The sequence below is a fragment of the Engystomops pustulosus genome, chromosome 6 (genome assembly GCF_040894005.1).
Source record: "Engystomops pustulosus chromosome 6, aEngPut4.maternal, whole genome shotgun sequence".
In the NCBI taxonomy this organism is placed as follows: Eukaryota; Metazoa; Chordata; class Amphibia; order Anura; family Leptodactylidae; genus Engystomops; species Engystomops pustulosus.
This window is the reverse complement of record NC_092416.1, coordinates 89,948,386-89,963,267: the sequence shown is the minus strand read 5'-3', so window position 1 is coordinate 89,963,267 and position 14,882 is coordinate 89,948,386. Positions and strand designations below refer to the sequence as shown.

The 14,882-nt window shown below is 41.3% G+C and overlaps 1 protein-coding gene across 1 annotated transcript in view; it reads left to right on the top strand.

Annotated features, from left to right (window-relative positions):
• Positions 1-9,665: 9,665 nt before the first annotated feature.
• BCL2L12 (BCL2 like 12) overlaps positions 9,666-14,882 on the top strand; it is a 28,691-nt gene continuing 23,474 nt past the window's right edge. Inside the window, exon 1 of the mRNA XM_072110337.1 lies at positions 9,666-9,852. The gene's annotated coding sequence lies outside the window, so the exon portion shown is untranslated. The remainder of the gene's footprint in view (positions 9,853-14,882) is intronic.

The window sequence follows — 14,882 nt, the reverse complement described above, 5'->3', positions numbered from 1 at the left end:
AGGGAAAATACTTTGAAGAATGATTCCCAGGGACGCCTAGAGAAGAATTATGTTTTTTAGGTCTTTTTTTTAGCTCAGAATGACGGTTACACTTTAAGCAAGTCACATGAATTAAAACAAAAATGCTGTATATGGAATTTTCAAATTTTGATAGTAAAATGTTTATTTAGCCCTAAAATGTACAAGTTCCACTCAAGGAATTTTGCCAAACTTTTTTTTCCAAAAACATTGCTCTGGCACCTTTTTTAGAAAAAAGAAAATACACCCCACAGTTTGTTACCCAGTTTCTGTAGAATTCAATAATGTCCAAAACTGCTGTAGGGGTGCACTGCGGAATTCATAAGAGCAGGAGCTTCAATCAGCTTTTGGAGGGCAAATTTTGCAGATGCAAGTTTTAGGTGCTATGTGAGACTCTAAGGCCTCATCTGGACAGTCGCCTCTGGGGATGTATATGCGGCTGCATAGAGCCGCTAGCCCGGTGGGCATACCGCTGTGTGAATGAACCCTAAGATAGTAAAACAGTAAAAATCCCCAAAGAGTGAACCTATATTGGAAACTTAACCCTATGAATACAGTAACACTATTTTGAGGTCACAAATTTACCCCATTGATTACAATTTTTTTTTTTTTGTGGGAGTAATTTATTTTTAACTTTTTTTTTTGTTTTATACAATATACTATAGCATAGATAACATGTTACTTATGTCCTAAGGGTCAGTATGACTACAGCTGTATCTCATTTATATACTTTTTTATGTTTGAGTTGTTTTGCAGAATAAAAACTCATTTTTGGAGAAAAAACACTTGTTTTTGCATCAACGTCAAAAAAAGGTATAACATTTTAATTTTTTTACTTGTAAAAGTTGTACTTTTTATTGGTAACATGATGGTGTAAATGTGACTTTGATCACTTTTTAGTGGTTTAATAATAATTCCTTTATTTATATAGCACACAAAGATTACATAGAGCTACATAGAGGTTGACAAATCAGTCCCTGTCCCCATGGGGGCTCACAATCTAATCAACCTACCAGTATGTTTTTGGAGGGTGGGAGGAAACCGGAGAAAACCCACGCAAACACGGAGAGAACATGCAAACTGTTTGCAGATGTTGACCCTGGAACTTGAACTCAGGTCTCCGACGCTGCAAGGCTGTAATTCTAACCGCTAACCACTAAGCCACTGTGCTGCAAGTTTATATAATTTTTTTTCATGCCATTCACTGTATTATAATTATATGTGGGATTTGTGTAGTGATTTTCATTTTTTATGTTTGGGAGTTTTATAATATATTAGGCATTTAGGCAAGATTTATTTTGTCTTTTATTTGTAAACATTTAATTTTTTTGACTTTTTTCAGAGTTTGTTCTTTTACAGTCTCTGGGACCTGAACAATTAGTATCAGATGATACTAATACACTGCCACACTGATATATGGCAGTGCATAAGAACAATCTACCTATATATGAGCAACAGCCTATGAATAAGCACATAAGCAGGCACTTATAGCTGGCAGCCCTGGGGTCCTTTATCAGACCTCAGGGAAGCCTCAGAAGTGATCAGCAAAGCACCCCCACTATGGGAGTGCCATTACAAGGGGAAAGCTGTGACAGAGCCTATAGACAGGTCAAGGTTTGACCGCAACATCTATAGGGTTGAAAAGCTGAAAATACCAGCTGTTAGAGCAGAGCTGTCATATACAGCTGTCATATACAGGCTATGCTTCTAAACCTGTATAAGTATGCCCAAGATTATAAATCATGGGGTACAAATACAAAACAAAATAAGGCGTTACAGAGTAATAATAATCATCTGAAAAAGTGTTTCCAGATGGAAAAGGTATTTTCAAGATGCTAAAACATAAGTAAATAAAAAATATATAACCAATGCTCAACTCTCCTTTCAATATCACAGTTAAATTCCAAAAAAGTAAAAGGTAAGGAAGGAGAACAGTACTTTCAAGTTAGAGGTCACGTACACCACTCCACCCAGTTTCCAAAATGGAAGACTCTCAGTGCTTCAGAGCTTGGCCATTACTCCCAGTCGTGATCTATGCTGTCGACATTAATCCCTTTGCAAGATCTCATTTTTGAATGGGAAAAGACACTCATAGATCCTATAGATGATAGGATTGTGCAGCCAATTGTGCAGATCACCAGGATTAAGAGAGATAGGTATTTATTATCAGGGTACTCACAAACATCATTTTAAAATAGCGCTTATAAGTTTAAAAGTTTCCACACCTCGCCCGAGACAGGAGAACTAATTATGTTGTCTACCATGGGACAGTTGAGAAGGCAGAATTCATTAAATTGGCCCTTTTCTTGTTCCCTCCCCCATGACACCCAAGTTATTTCTCAGGGGTTCACACTTTCAGTTTATTGATATATTTGAAAAATATTTGGGTTTATTTTTACTATTATTTGCAAAATATCTTTAACCCCTTAACGCTCTGCGCCGTAGAGGTATAAGGGATGTATGAAGAGGGCTAACGGGCTGAGTCCTCTACATACAGAGGTGGGGGTTTTTGCATTTTGCACAAAACCCCCACCGCTAATAACCGCGGTCGGTGCTTGCACCGATCGCGGCTATTAACCCTCTCAACGCCGCCGGCAAAGTCGCCGGCGGCGTTTAAAAGACGGCGGCGCTCGGGCGCCGCCATCTTTTTTCTGATCGCCACGCCCCCGAACGTCATCGGGGGGCGGCGATCGGTTACCATGGTAGCCTTGGGTCTTCTTTTGACACGAGGCTACATGGCTTATGCAGGTTCGTTACAATGAACCAGTGGCTCATTGTAATGTATGACCTGCAAAAATGCCATATATTACAATACTGTAGTAAAAAATAGTGAAAAAAAAAGAAAAAAAAAGTTTAAAAAATAAAAAAAATTTATAAAATATTAAAAGTTCAAATCACCCCCCTTTCCCTAGAACGGATATAAAACATAATAAACAGTAAAAATCACAAACATATTAGGTATCGACGCGTCCCAAAATGCCCGATCTATCAAAATATAAAAACGGTTACGGCCGGCAGTGACCTCCGAGGCGGGAAATGGCGCCAAAATGTCAGAAATGCGACTTTTACACCTTTTTACATAACATAAAAAATTAAATAAAAAATGATCAAAATGTCGCACAGACCTCAAAATGGTAGCAATGAAAACGTCGCCTCATTTTGCAAAAAATGACCCCTCACACATCTCCGTGCGCCAAAGTATGAAAAAGTTATTAGCGTCAGAAGATGGCAAAAAATTTTTTTTCTTTTTTGTACACATTCGTTTAATTTTTGAAAATGTACTAAAACACAATAAAACCTATATAAATTTGGTATCACCGCGATCGCACCGAACCAAAGAATAAAGTAGGAATGTTATTTGGAGTGAAGAGTGAAAGTCGTAAAAACTGTGCCCACAAGAACGTGACGCACGTGACGTTTTTTTAAAATTTTTCCACATTTGGAATTTTTTTTCAGCTTCGCAGTACACGGCATGTTAAAATAAATAAAATCACGGGAAAGTAAAATTTGTTATGCACAAAATAAGCCCTCACACAGGTCTGTACACGTAAAAATGAAAAAGTTATGGATTTTTGAAGTTGGAGAGCGAGAAATCAGCCGAAAAACCCTGCGTCCTTAAGGGGTTAAGTCTCAATTTTTTCTGCATTTGTTTTTCCAAAATATTTTTTCTCTATAATCATGTAACATGTCACTACCTTTCTGCATTAAAAACCCTCAAAGGACCAAATCAATTTTAACAATAAAATTATGATGAATGTGTTTTATGTTTTCAATAGCAATGGATTAATGAAAAACATATCTGCAAAAGTCCTTTCAGATTTTTGACATGTGGGACTTTTTTTTCCCCTTGATTAATGTAATGAAACTGACAATTTTTGCTAGCTGCGTGCCAAGGAAGAAAAAATTGTGGTACATATTACGACCGGTATATGCTTTTGGTATCTGTAAGCAAATCTTTTTTTTTTTTTTTATTAGAAAGCTATTTAACACAAAAATCACAAATCAGTTTTTTTTTCTGTGTATGGAATAGAATAAAATTTTAATCCCGTTGGGAAATTGTTTTGTGCATCATTACTCCAGGCAAGGCATGAAAAGTGTTTCACATAATAAATAACACTACAATAAATAACATTACAATTGGGGGGTGGGGGAGCGTTTTTTTTGGGGGGAGGGGGGGCTGAGGGTGTGACTTAGTCCTTTGCTTTCACCACCGTGTGGTTAAATAGTTCTATTTGCGGGATTAAGAAATGTGTATGGCATCTGGTTTGCCAGACTTCCTCTAGCGGGTGCAGCGTCTCCTCAATCGTGCTCTGGGCTCTTTGGATCTTTTCTCTACTGTTTAAGCCTCCTCCCCAACAGACAACTGCGTAGAACAATATGCTCGCCATCATTGTTTCGTAAAATATTTTTAATATTACGGTGAAGATTTGAAATGACCTCAGCTTCCTCAACAAGTGCAACCTGGTTATCGCCTTGCCGCATACCCAGTCGATATTGGTCCTCCATTCGAGCATGTCATGAATGTACACCCCCAGGTACTCGTAGGTATTGACCTGATCTATTTCTCCCCCGTTGATCCTAATTGGTACTGCAGACGTTCCTCCTTAGGTCGATGACCATCTCCCTTTTTTTAAACATTAATCTCTGGATTTTTGCTTGCACTCCACTTAACAAAGTTGATGATATTTCTATACTCCTCATGGTTGCCCTCATTGATGCAACCGACAATAACCGAGTCGTCCGAAAATTTTTGCAGGTTGCAGGAGATAGAGTTATATCTGTAGTCTGAAGTGTAGAGGGTGAAGAGAAAGGGGGACAATACAGTTCTTTGTGGTGCTCCACTGTTGCTGATGACTGTATTGGAGTGGATGTTTCCCATTTGGACATACTGCAGTCGGTTCCTCAGGTAGTCATAGGTCCAGTTGGTTAGGGTGGTGTCCATTTGCAGTGCCCTCATTTTTTCTCTCAGGCCACCTGGTTCTATTGTACTGACGGCACAGTATACAATTCTTTGTAATTTATCTGTGGATACCAGATTGTCAACTATGTTTTCATTAATATATCTAGCTGTCACATATCCAGTTTGTAATTCAGGGGCGGAAAACTCTAGCATAATGGTGTAAGACTACAGGCGTTTCTGAAAAAATGATAGTAAATTAGTTTTGACAAGATTGCCACCTAGTGAACATAAATGATATTGCAGCTTGTGTTCTTTTTCTTTTTTGGGTTCCGCATTTATGACTTTAGAGTGTTTGAGAACGGTGTCACTTGTTGCTACATCAATTCCCCATTTGTTAACAATTTCCTCAATTTGCCTGGATTCTCCCAACAGTGAGAGTATTTGTGAACTCTCAGCAATATCACACAGAAACATGTCATTTAACAAAAAGGGGAAGACAAATCATCAGCTCTTGCGTTTTTGGACTTTTAGCAATTTCCAAACTTTACAAAGTTTGTTAAGTTATATATTCCTAGCAAATTCTCCATATGCTGCAATACTGTGGGATTACAGTATATGGTAGGAAACACCCAAGGGTACTTTAACCAAAACCAACCAAAAAGTAGTGAAAGAAAGTAACAAAAAGTTATTAAAAATTTTTTAATTCCTAGAAACATAAAAACAGTTATTCCGGCACTATTTTGCAACACACAAAACATTTTATAAAAAGCGATCAAAAGATGGTACAGTCCCCAAAGCAGTAGCATTGAAAACATGTTCGAGAGCAGCACTGTGGCTCAGTGGATAGCATTACAGCCTTGTAACGCTGGGGTCCTGGGTTCAAGTCTCATGCAGGTTCTCTCTGTGTTTGCGTGGGTTTGATCAGTCCTCCCACACTGCAAAACATATTGGTAGGTAGATTAGATTGTGAACCCCATGGGAACAGGGACTGATCTGGCAAGCTCCTTGTGCGCTGTATAAATAAAGGAATTAGTATTACTATTACATGATCATGTCCTGCAAAAAAGACACCATTTACAGTTTTGTACGCTAAAGTATGAAAAAGTTATTGGCGTCAGAATAAGGCAACATGAAGAGAGGTTTTTTTGTACAAAATGTTTTTTTTTTCTAAATTCAATAAAAAATAATAAAACCTACATAAATTTGGTATGCTTGTGATCGTAAACCAAGTAATAATGTGGAGTTGTCATTTGGACAGAACAGTGTAAGCCTTAAAGGGAACCTGTCACCAAGAATGTTATTTTTAGATAATTCTAATAGCCTATGCTATGCTGATTTTAAAAATGCCTTTGTCAGTATTCTGAATCATCTCAGTAGTGTATATAAGTTACATTCACATTACCTGGCTCCCTGCCAGAAGCATTTCATGAGTCCTGAGGGAATATTTAATATTGAAATGGGCCATTAAAATATAAGATAATGTAGCCCTTTAGTCAGTCCTGTGACTTTGCCCCTGTGGAGAAGACACAGGACAGAAGATGGCCGCTGGTCACATGTCCACATCACATGTCCTGCACCTACCTGGGCAGGTCATGTGATTATCACTATGTTTGGCTGTAGCTGGTTGCTTGCAGTGGGTTTGATGTCACTGAGGGGGCATGGCCTATCACAATAAGGGGGCGGAGCCATAATCGAGAAGCATATAAGACTATCTCACTTCATAGGTTCATAGGTAAATTAATGGTGTGGTAGACATGACCGTATTGGATATGTAGGGGGCATGGGGAACTGTGAAATCATTTATTGGGGCTGAAGGGACAAGCGGGATGTATTTACATGGGGCTGCATGTTAATAGGTGGAGGGATGTAGGTACAAATGACTGCATGTGATGAGGCTGGAGATAAAGGAGGGAAACATTTGCATGGAACTGCGTGTTAGGAGGCTGGCAGTACAGGAGTGATGCATTTACATGGAACTGCATGTTAGGAGGCAGGCGGTACAGGAGTGATGCATTTGCATGGAACTGCGTGTTAGGAGGCTGGCAGTACAGGAGTGATGCATTTACATGGAACTGCATGTTAGGAGGCTGGCGGTACAGGAGTGATGTATTTGCATGGAACTGCATGTTAGGAGGCTGGCAGTACAGGAGTGATGCATTTGCATGGAACTGCGTGTTAAGAGGCTGGCAGTACAGGAGTGATGCATTTACATGGAACTGCATGTTGGAGGCTGGCAGTACAGGAGGGATGCATTTACATGGGGCTGCATGTTAGGAGGCTGGCGGTACAGGAGGGATGCATTTACATGGAACTGCATGTTAGGAGGCTGGCGGTACAGGAGGGATGCATTTACATGGAACTGCATGTAAGAAGCTGGAGGGATATAGTTAGATGGCACTGAAGTTAGAAATCTGAAGGGACTGAAGGGATATATTTACATGGGACTTCATGTTAGAAGGCTGGGGGAAGGAGGGATCCATTTACACGAGACTTTGTTAGGAGATGTAGGGATCTAGTTACATGGCACTGCAGTTAGAGAGCTGAAGGGACAGGAGGGATGCATTTACATGGGACTGCATGTTAGGAGGCTGCGGGTGGCAGGAGGGATGCATTTACATAGGACTCCTTGTTAGGAGGCTGCGGGTGGCAGGAGAGATGTATTTACATGGGACAGTGTTGGAAGGTTTCCAGGAGTGCATTATATGTAGAACTGTATGTTGGACAGGTACATTTTTTAAAATTTTCTTGTCGGTGAATTTAAAGGGTTAGTCTCGGATTTAACATGTCTAGTCCCTTCCATAAATGGGTAATATATAGTATTGCAGCGCAGCTAAATTACGTGTGCCACTGTTTGTGGAACAAAGCAGCCATGCCCAATGCCAGACAGAACCTTTAATGGAAGGAGTGTGTTTCACATGGGACTGTATTTTTGAAGAGAGTGATGTTTTTTTTCATGGGGGGTGGCAGTTCATACTGATATAGGGAAGATGTAGTTGTGGTGGGACGCCATTTCAGTTAGGTTTATGTGATCATGTGCAGGGATGGCAGTTAAACACACTGAAGGAGATTTTTGATAGTGGCCATGCCCCCCCTCGTCCCGTCAGATATATGAAGAGGCTAAGGCCTCTTGATATATTTGGCGGGCAGTGCGATCGGTCCTGAGGTAGTTCTGCTTAAAAACCAGGAAACGAACATTCGCTGGTTTTGCAAAAGAACACAGGCAACTGGCACAGGCACTCATATTCACAATTTTAATCGCAAATACTTGCACTGCGCAATAATTTGCAATTATTCCACTGCTCCTACACCTAGAATACTGGCCTAGAAGCTGTGATGAACTGAGGGATCATGAGAGTTGTAGTATCCTGTGTTGGCCATCTTAGAGATAACTCCACCTAATTTAGTAAATCATAACTGCACACTATTTAAGCTTCATTTTGTGATTCCCATAATACTATAAATAACTGAATACAAGAAAACATAGAGTTTTGTTGTATTTAGTTACTGGTATTTATAGCATTATGGGTTTTTGTATCAGATGTTCAAATTTCCAGGATACCCCCTTAATGAGAAAATGTTGCCTCACTCTTGACAATGATAGCCAATAAATAATTAGCAAAGGGTTGGTCCTTGTCTTTGTAGGAAAACTGTCAAAATTACCATGTAACAGATTAGCAAGACCTGTTCCAGCTGCAAGACCCCTTTCCTCTAAAGGAAAGAGTATGGTGTTGCCAATCAGAGATAGTGGGGCACATTTACTTACCCGGTCCAGTCGCGATCCAGCGGCAGGTTCTCCGACGCTGATTCGGGTTCTGCTGGGATTCACTAAGGTCCGTGCGCCGATATTCACCAGCTGTCGCTGCTGCGCCGAGGTCCGCTGGAGATCACCTGCTTTTTTCTGGTGTATGTGAGTGCTTGATCTTGCGACACAAATGGCTTTTTAAATTCTGCGGTTTTTCCGAATCCTTCGGGTTGTCCGGTGACCACGCCCCCCGATTTCTGTCGCGCGAAAGTCGGCACGATTGCGCCAAAAATCGATCGCGTGCGCCATAATTCCGTGAAATACAGCGCAAAGAGGAAATATTCGGGAAAAACCCGACGGATTCGCGGCTGCGGACCCTTAGTAAATGTGCCCCAGTTTGTTCTAGACTGTGTATGTGAGGGGTCATATAAATTACAGCATTTTGTAGGAAGCTTTGAGATATGTACTCCCAAGTACGTGAGGGAAGGTATTGGCCAAGTAAAACTTATGCCTCCTTCCATCTAAAATCAACTTTTAAATTTATGCTAGTGAGGTAATTAGCATACACTGTGGTGTTACCAGATCCCCTCCATGCTGCAGACTCAGTACAATCATTTGCATACCAAATTTATGTAGGTTTTAATAGATATTAAAACTTTTAATACAAAAAAAGTCTTTGTTTTACCACATTGTGCGACCAATAAGTTTTTCATGCTTCAGTATATAGGGCTGTGTAATGAATTTTTGCAGGATAAAAACCGGTGATCAGCACATTTTGGATTTATGGGGCTCACCGCCGGGAGTAGGGTCCCCATCGGGGGTACTTTCACAGTTTGGGTCAGGGTCTGGCACTACTGGTTCTATCTCTAGTTCTGCTCCAGTCTGAGGCTCAGTGGAGTCATGTGAGGAGTGCCCTCAGGGGTCCTACAGCGAGCGGCCATACACATCCAGTGACAAAGGTCACAGGCAGCAGAGTGAAAGAACGGAACTGTCCCGCAGCCGCTGACTGCTAAGTCCTCCCTGTGATGTCAGTGCCCGGCCCGGGGGACAGATCGCGCATGCGCATCGCTCTACCGGGAGTTCCTGTCTACTCCCAGAAAAGTTTTGGTGCTCATTGATGGTTTCGGTCCTGGAGGTAACAAGTCCGGTGTCCGCATTCTTGGTCCCTCGGTGACTACTGTGTGCGCAGCAGGTAGGTACAGGCTGAGATAACAGAGCGATGTTGTCTACAATACACACTGTTGCGGTTAATTGTTATGCGGCTCTTTGTTTCTGAAAAGAGGGGCTCCTAATGTAGTAACACAATTTGTATGTATATCAGTGAGAGAAGAGCAGTTAGGCTAGTAGATAAAACCGCTGCTATATTACAGTATATCAGTATGTGATCCTATAGATCATGTATATTGTGTGATCTAAAGTCTTCTAGGTCTAGGTCCAGATCTGTAGCGTTCCATCACAGTACCCTGGGAAGGATCTCTTATTGAGGGAAAACAGTGGATCCAGACAGATCCATATGACTATAATTGGATCCGTCGGGTTTTTGTGAAGAAAAAAAAAGAGACTGTTAGACCTTTTTTTCTAGGATTTTTCATGGAATCTCTGCCAGAAGGTCAAGAAAGAACTACCAACGCAGATATAGAAATATTGTAGCCAAAAGTTTCAGCCTGCAATGTCTGTGTTAACCATAGATTTGTTTGTTATTTTTCTGTTCATAGTACAGAGGACTGCCATGGCTGAATGTTCCAAGGATAGTGACTTTGCCTAAAACCTTTTGCCCACAAGCAAGTTCGGTCCAGACAGAACCGCAAATCACTAAAAGGACATCTACCATCACGTTTACTGATGGTAGATGTACAAACTTACATGCTTGTCTTTTACTCTAGGGCAGTGATGGCAAACCTTTTAGAGGCCGAGTGCCCAAACTACAACAAAGACCCGCTTATTTATCGCAAAGTGCCAACACAAAAATTTAATTTGTGATTTATACTCCCTTCTCTATCACAGTTTTCATTGATACCAGCACCTGAGGCACCAATAAAGCAGAAAATAGTCCCAGGTAGAGCTGTCACTTTAAAATAGCTCTGTGCACAGCAAGTCCTGGGCTGTCTGGGACTGCAGGAAGATACATGGAGTCATTTCTGGTGATGGCCTGGGTGCCCACAGAAAGGGCTCTGAGTGCCACCTCTGGCACTAGTGCCATAGGTTAGCCATCACTGCTCTAGGGGATGGCAACATCTTTATTATCTTCATGGTCCTCCAGAATAGTTTATAAAAATATGCATATTAACCACAGGCGCTCTGGCTAGGTCACTGGAGCGCCTCTCGGCTCCACCATCTGATTATGTATGCACATCCCCTCATTCTGTACTTCACTACCCGGTCATGTCTGTCACTCTTGTAAACAGTGCGACGTCACGATCAACAGAGCAAGGGCGCGTGCAAACATAATCATATAGCAGAGCCGAGAGCGCCTGTGGTTAGTATGCATATTTTTATAAACTATTCCGGAGGACCATGAAGATAATAAAGACGTTGACATCCCCTAGTTACGGGGAACCTATGGCACTGGTGCCAAACTTGAACTCCCAGACAGCCCAGGACTTGTCACGCTATTGTCATGCTATTTTAAAGCAACGGTGCTGCCTGGGACTACAGGAGGAGAGGGAAGGTGTGGACAGATCAGAATTATCATTGTAGCTCCTTCTCCATGCACAAAAATGATTCCTATTCAGGGAACCTTGAATTTGTCCTCCTTCTATCTACTGTATTGGACAATGATATGATTGAAAGATACAAGAGAGGGAGCAATAAGTTATTGACTAAATTGCCATGTCGGTACTTTGTGATAAATAAGTGGGTTTGGGTTGTAGGTTGGGCACTTGGAGGAGCATTTATTATTTTTGGAGCAGGGTGGTGCTGGAACCATGCTATATTTTTTAGTGGGATGTAAGTTCGTAGCGCAAGGGATTAATGAATTGGCGCATGTAATAAAAGGTTTAGAACAACCTTTTGCGGCAAAAAACCTGTCCGAAAATTAGAAGTGCCAGAAAACTAGTGGTTTCCCTAGCGGCGCCAAACTTTTGCGCCCAAGAATAGAACAAGTTAAGAGTGTCGGAAAACTCTAATATTGTGGTGACGTCACTTCATATATTCAGGCTGCAGCTGTAGCATGTACACACTCCACAACACTGTGAGGCAGATTTACTTACCCGGTCCTGTCACGATCCCGTGGTGCGTTGTCCGACGAGGATTCTGGTCTGCCGCGATTCACTAAGATCGTGTGCCCGAGTTCCTGTATCCATCGATTCTGCGCCAAGGTCTGCCGGAGTTCACCTGCTTCTTCCCGGTGCTTGTAAGTGCGTGTCTTGTGACACAATTCTAAATGTTAAATCTTGCGCGTTGTCTGAATCCGTCGGGTTGTCCGACGGCCACGTCCCCGATTTCTGTTGCATTCCAACTGGGGCCGATGCGCCAAAATCCGATCACGTGTGCCAAAATCCCAGGGCAATTCGGCACAAAACAGAATTCGTCGGGAAACCCAAAGAAAATGCGCTCCGCGGTCCCTTAGTAAATGAGCCCATGTATGTAAGTGGTCACCAGCTGTGCTGCCCTGGATCCATATTAAAAAAAATAGTAATATCCTGGAAAACCCCTTTATTAGCCTATATAAATCTGTCACACTTTTGCTTGTCATTCTGATTAAGTTGTGTTCATGTACATGTCACCTTCTACAAGTAATGCTGCATTGTAGAGTATGTGATCTCGAGCACCTATTTACATGTATCCTATTATGTAAGTAGTAAAGTCCCTGCAGGAACATTGCTTTATTGCCCATAAAAATGTTCTGGCCTTTTGATTGCACTGAGTAAGCGTGGTATCAGATTGAGAAAGCAATGGGAGGCTGTGTGATGTGGTTTATAGCTTATATTGTATCCTGTTATAAATTATTACAGTATCATACAGGGGGCTGGCATTTATTTGCTCATCACGGTTGGTATTGGCTTAAAAATGCTGCCCTTGGGTAACTGGTGAGCGCTTCCTGGAATGACTTGTATTGAAGAATTTTTATAGTGATTTCATGTTTTGTGCCATCCTATGAATGCACCATCCTACTTGTGTATTACCTCGGGATCTGATGGAGTAAGTGCACACTGCAAAAGCAGCTTGTGTATACCCTATAAAGATATATTATCCAGAAGCTTTCAGTACCCACAAACTCTGGCTCTGTGCCTGCTATTTCCTATCAATGGATGCAAGATAGGGTTCAGGGAATACCCATTTTAGGCACAGATGTAGGTCAATGGAGTGGGAACCACATCTATCACACATTTACTGAATATTTTGCAGGATATTTCATGTGGAAGATGGGACTTACCCTTCAAGCCATGTTTTGGGGTTTTCTGTGTTGTTACAATTATAGTAAGCTGTGTCAGATGGGTTGGATTGGTAAATCTACATTACCTCTGGGGTGCCTGGGAAAGCTGAGTATTAGACCTTCAATAAGGATAGGAATAGGAATAAATTATGCTAAGGTCACCCCTGGATTAGGCAGGTTCTATTCTCTTTTAGCTTAAAATAGGTTATAAATAGCATAAAAAATAGCATCTTTTTTGGCTGTTGATAACAGAATTGTAGTGGAAGGTAACCTTCTGTAAATTGAAGTTTTTGGGGAAAGGAAGTTGCAATATCTTCTGCCCCCATTCTGATTTTATTTACCGTAAGTCTGTTAAAACTGAGAGTGTAATGGAAAGCCCTGACACTAGTCTGAACTGCGCCTAAGTCATGGCAAGAATAGACATTAACAGAAAGAGCATCTCAGTGACTGTGGTTCTTTATGCTAAGTGGCCACATTTGATTTTATGCATTATGAACCAAACAGACCTTGAGAATTGTAGCTACACTGATGCAGAAACATATCTTGTTTAATCCCTCTACTAATTGGTTTTGCTGAAAAACAATTATTGAATTCAGGACCTTGGTAAAGCTGGATCCACACATTACACACAGCCAAGACAGGACTAATAAACCTGAGCTGGATCACTCATACTCAGCAGCTGGGGGATGGTGCAGCGATTGATTATTCTGCCTGACAGGGAGAACAGTGATTGCATCATCCTCTGAGCAGTGCATAACTAATGTGAAAGGAAAAGCATCAGAGCCCAAGCACAAAAGCAACAGAGCTTCATTATCATAATTTATCATTGTTTTTTCAGCAAAACCACTCAGCACAGAGATTAACCAAGATATGATCCTGCATCAGTGTAGGAATGTTTGCTTCATAATGCATCAAATCGAATGGTAGATTTCCTTTTATAAAGTACTTTATGCCATTAATTTCTGAGAGATATACTTCTCTACGGGAACCTGCCACGTTACATGCAGTCTATTTATCAGTCACTATGATATAGAGCACAATGTGCTGAGCAGATGGATAGTTTTGTGGAAGAGGTTTTAGGAGAACTATCGTTGTGCACACGTAGTAGCCCATGCAGTAGACACTACACAGCTCCTAATACTACAGGCTTGCTTCACGCTCTGTGCATTTGTTGTTTGACAAGGGTGTGAACCTGTAGTAAAATATCAGGTTACACAGTGGAGATGAAATTGAGAATTTAGTGACATAATAGGAAGGACATAAGCGAACGCCTATATTCCTCATTTATCAGTTTGTTTTAGTTCTAGATTCCAACCCAGACTTGTGAGCGATGGGAGATAACTTCTAATTTTCACAGTCAACAGATCTAGTATTTCCTGTGCTGTGAAACAGTGGGTTTCAAAACAGCAGACTATGAAGAACCTGTTTACCAGTCGGCTCTATAGTTCCATGATTTTTCCTGTAAAGTGGTGCAAATTAAATACCTTCGCCTTCTTGCCCACTGCCCGTGCCTGGTATACTAAGGTGATGGAGGTAAAAGACAAACCTTTATTTCTTCTAGAATGGGATTATGTATGTGTCCCTGGGCCCAGGGAGATCTTAAGGGGTTGTCTTTTTTTCTTTAAGAGAGGGGGGTGTGAAAACAAGAGAGAAGCTATATGTAAGGGGACATGGTCGTGATGTCACAGCTGAGTCTCTGTATACATTCAGTCTGGTGGTGATGTGTGGTGACATTGGTCACCACCGGCTTATACAGTGGCTTAGCATTGACAACACGCTTATCCTTGCTACAGCATGCTGTATTGGGTGCATGGCTGTCGAAGTGACTACAAGGCCTCCATATATAT